Genomic DNA, 5244 nt, shown 5'->3' with positions numbered 1-5244 from the left:
TTCCTTTGTCCATTGGTTCTCTGAGAGAGTTGCTCCTGACAGGCCATTCATGACTGCACTGGCCCGAGTGACTTCTAAAAGGGACATATACCTTCTGGGTTTCCTAATCCATATGAAACTGGATGAATGGATGGATAGATGGATGGATGGATGGATGGCCATTAAAGGCCCCCTTCAACAATTGAGGAAATTGAGCCACACAGGGGTCGGAGGGACTGGGGGTGTGGCTCAAGTGGTAGAGTGACTATCTAGCAAGTGCAAGACCCTGAGTTCAAACCCCAGTACCACCAAAAAAAAAAAAAAAAAGCAACCAACTTTATAGAAAACAAACAAACAAACAAAAAGCACACTTGGATTCAATCCAATGCTGTCTCCATTAGATGTCACTGTTTCCTGGAGAAATAAACTCTACCTACTGAATTTTCTTTCTGAGCTGTTCGGAATGTTTTCGTAGACGTGTTTTAAAACTCTGTGTCTCCTAGTTGGTTTACTCAGGTTTCTGTAATTTATTTTATTATGCTTAAATATTTTCTCCCCTTTGGTCCTTCCCATTAGGCAATAACTACTTGCCTAATGGATTATTTTTTGCTTTCTGATCTAGTCGGGGCTACTGCAGAGCCATAGTTGTATGTGTCCATGTTTCTGAGCAAAGTATCCAGGAATGGATTGTAAATGTTTATTTTCTATTCATTGCATCTTCATAAACCATTCAACTAGAAAAGTAAATGAGGAAGATGCAAAATAGCTGAATGCCTCAAACACCAAATTAGCCCCGGCTGAATCTTTGCAAAATCACTGTGGGAAGCTTGCCAACAGCTTGGAGGTGTTGCATTTATTGACTATTCAAAATGCAAATCTGATCTGAGGTTGTTAACGTGGGGAAGGTTCTCTTAATTTAAAAAAAAAAAAATGTGAACTCTTTCTCAGTTTCCCCTGTAGCTTTCAAATATTTTAGTGAGTTTTTAATCAAGCAGTGTCATCACAAAAGCCTTTGCTTCCTCTGCAACCTGAACAAGTACTATGGAGGCTGTTGTTAAAGAGGAGCTCCAACTGTCTGTACTACTTCACTTCCCTGGCTGATTTCCTAACACCCTCCCCCAGAAAATCTCTTTCATGCTCCAGAATAATCCAGACACAGTGCTGGGGGATGGGGAGAGAGAGTAAAAATTCTGGCACATTCTTGAACAAGTGCAAAGGCAGAGCCCCATGGAAATCAAGAGCCTGAGAAGGAAAAATAACAGAGACTCTGGGGCTTTTCTACTAGAAAGAATCATATGTGTGATTTTGTTTTTCAGTTTTGACAAGGCTTTTGGTTCTGTCCAACTCAGTAAACTAAGAACATGCTGCATGGACCAGGGGTCCAACACTCAGCAGAGGACTGACATACTGCAGAGGACCCACAGAGAGGGCCTCCAGGCCCCAGCTCACCTTCAAGCACTGTGAGGCTGTGCCTGCCAGGACCATGCTGAGCCCAGCATTGTTTAACATTTTAATTAATGAATTGGCATTCAAAGTAACCTCAGTGAATTAAAGTCTTGAATATAAACACAATGATTTATAAAATAGCTTTTACCTTTGAGGAGCACAAGGGAGAATTTCTAGAGAGCCAGAAATGCTCTGTATCATGACCTGAGAGCTTGTTAAATGAATATTATCATTTGTGAAATATTCATCAGCTTGTATACTTAAGATATGCTCATTTTGCCGTGTACTCTTAAAAGTTAAAAGTTTACACACACACACACACACACACGAGGCACACATGGCAGACTTGGAGTAATAATTGTCCTAGCAGAAAGAAGACAGACAGAACATGGGTGGAAGAGAATGCTGATAAAAAGAATTAACCTAGAAGGTAACACCCACGCACAGGAAATCAATGTGAGTCAATGCCCTGTATAGCTATCCTTATCTCAACCAGCAAAAACCCTTGTTCCTTCCTATTATTGCTTATACTCTCTCTACAACAAAATTAGAAATAAGGGCAAAATAGTTTCTGCTGGGTATTGAGGGGGTGGGGGGAGAGGGAGGGGGCGGAGTGGGTGGTAAGGGAGGGGGTGGGGGCAGGGGGGAGAAATGAACCAAGCCTTGTATGCACATATGAATAATAAAAGAAAAATGAAAAAAAAAAAAAAAAGAAGCCCATTTTCTCCTATAATTTCCCAGTAGGTACCACAGAGGAGGGGGCACAGTAATGGCTTGAAAATGGGACTAAGGCACCAGATCATCTCTTTTCATCATAAAGAATGTAACACATTAGTCTGTTACACTTTACATACATTGCTTTGGGTTTGTTTGTTTTAACTTAGGTAAGAATTATATCAACATGCCTAAATAATAATGAAACATGAGAGTTGGGGGTGGGGTAAAGCTCTTGCCTAGCATCCAGGAGGCCCTGGGTTCCATCTCTAGCCTCACAAAAAAAGAAAAGAAATATACATAGTCATTAGGTGATCTCAACTTCCTGTTTCCCCTATATAGTGTTTGGCTTTGGGCTTTGAAGCTTAAGAAGACTGAATATCCATTCAGGACCAGAGAAAATGTGGATGTGATGGAATGTAACTGATTATGGTGAAAAGATATAGTAGCTAACCGATTAGGGGTGGTTGAAAACGGAAGGCCTTAGATGGCCTTAAAGGTGATCTGTCTCCTAGAAAGAATTTCCTGTGGAGATTTTGTATGTGAAGCTCTGTGTGGATTACCATATGGGTTCCACTGAAGTTCTAGGGACTTTTCATTCCAAAAAAAGATTATTAGTTCATGTTTCCTTGGACTCCAAATTTGTCTTTAGGAATCTCCTTAAAGTACTAAGGGGGCAAGACCTGGGCTGTCTTGTTCAGTGTCAGGCATACAGTTGGTGTACAATAAATGTATGCTGAATTTTAAAATGAAGGACCTGGGATGGGGGTGTGGCTCTATGGTAGAGTGCTTGCTCAGCATATACAAAGTCCTGGGATCAATCTCAGCACTGGAAAAAAAAAAATAGCCAGTGGTGTGCTGGTAAATGTGGACCAATGGGCTTTGGGAGTGAACAGGAAAGCATTTGCTAATTTCTGTGATGTAAATACAGAAATGGCCACAATGGTCAATATTAAGCTGGCCCATGCAACCACACAGAGCCCAGAGTTGGGAGGAGGTATAGGCCTCCTGTGAGACTGCAAGCCAGCTGCAGAATGCTGCTGATTCTGGTCAATGCTCTGACTGGCGATACTATATTACTTCATGTTAAGCTATATGAAATAATTTATCCCACAGGCCAACCAGGAGAATGTTATTATCACTTGGAAATGAACTTTCAAGCCAACAATTTTTCCCATTTTTCTGCTTGAAAAGAGTATTGGGACAAACTGAATGTCTTAGTTTCAAAAATAATATATAAGTAATTCTCTTTCTTGCATAAACAATCTCCACTCTGTGGGCTGTGCTCCAAATGTTTCACTGGAACCTAATATGCTCTTCCATTTAAAGGTAATACTAAGAATGATCAGCTTACAGGACAACCCACAAAGGCCTATATATCCCACAATGCACCTGAAGTCTAACATCAATGCAGTGGTATTATTTTGGGAAATGCATTGTCAGTTTCAGCTAGGGAAGACAAGATTGTGTGTCACCTGGCCACTGTCCCAGCCATGAGAAAGCACACCCTTCTACCTCACCATCTGCCATCTGCCAGGAGAGGAAAGACTTCCAGCTGCCCTGAGCAGATGCAAGCTCTGAGCCACACCTGTACTACTCTGACGTCAAGAGATGTGCTTAGCTGGCACCGGTGACTCATGCCTGTAATGCTAGCTACTTGGGAGGATGAGATCAGGAGGATCATTATTCGAGACCAGCTGGGGGAAATAGTTCACGAGACCCTATCTCCAAAATAACCAGTGCAAAATGGACTGGAGGTGTGAGTCAAGTGGGAGAGCATCTGCTTTGCAGGCACAGAGTTCTGAGTTCAAAAACTCTAGTCCCATCAAGAGGGGGTGGGGAGAAAGAGATAGAGACAGAGAGAGTGATGGGCTTAAAGGGCAGGTATTCCCTGGCGGTGGCAGTGATGGTGTCAGTAGTGCTAGCAGAAGCAGTAGATTAATAACAATATTGATTGTGCATTTCACGTGTTTTCTTTTTTTTAACAATTATACATTAAGAGATCTAATTTTTTATTGTTGTGCTGGGTTGGGGCACATGGTGGGATTTACAAACATTCTTACAATGTATCAAATATATCATACTTGAATTCACCCCCTCCACCGTTCTCCTTTATCCCCCCTCTCTTCCCATTTCTGGAATAGTTTCAACAGGTATCATTTTTCCATTTATATACATGTACATGTTTTCTATTTCAATCCTTGAAATAACTCTGAGATATATAAATTGTTCCACTTTACAGGTGAGAAAAACTAAGTTTAGAGAGGTCAAGCAATCTGTTCAAGATCACACAGCTAGTGAGTGAGAAGCCTCCTGGGAAAATGTCTTTGGGTAAATTATGTAAATAGGACAACATCTGAGGTCATCCTTCACACAAATAATGTGGAAGCTCAAAGAGTGCTGGTATTCATACATTTTGTTCTTCAATTTGTTGAACCTAATTAAAGCTTAATCAAGGCTAGTCAGTACAATGGAAGCTTCAGTTTATGATGTTCTGACATGCAGATGTAGCCTAAAAAAATGAAGCAGAAGGAAAAACTGGTAAAGAGCTAAATAAGGGCTAGGGCTCAGTTAGTAACATTGTGCCACATCAATTTCCTGATTCTGGGGTTATGTAAGCCTTCAGCAGTGGGAAGAGCTAGAGGAAGGGTACATGGAACTCTGTGAACTGTTTCACAACTTCTCATGAGTCTTAAACTATTTGAGAATCTAAAAGGAAAAACTGGAATGACAAATTGTAAGGGTGTCCCACAAGGTCATCCCATCCTCATCCTGCTTTCTCTATAATGTGACCATTCACCTGATATGCTCTACATATTCATGTTTTGTAAAAATGGATTTAAATTAGTGTTTGAAAATGTTTTCAGGGGCCACAGCTGTAGCTCAATGGTAGTGTGAGACCCTATGTTCAATCCTGAGTACTTAAAAAAAAAAAGTTCTGAGCGTATTAGTTTTTTTTAGTCCATAAGGAATGAGAAAGGTTCCACACACCTTCTGAGCATATCTGGAACTTCTTCAGAGACTGACTGTTACCATTTTACAAAGTCTGAGGTGGAACTCTTGAGACTTGAGTTCCACAGAGCCCTATGTGACATTCTGGTTGCA

Source organism: Castor canadensis, chromosome 2, assembly GCF_047511655.1.
Source record: "Castor canadensis chromosome 2, mCasCan1.hap1v2, whole genome shotgun sequence".
In the NCBI taxonomy this organism is placed as follows: Eukaryota; Metazoa; Chordata; class Mammalia; order Rodentia; family Castoridae; genus Castor; species Castor canadensis.
Note: the sequence above shows the minus strand (reverse complement) of the source record.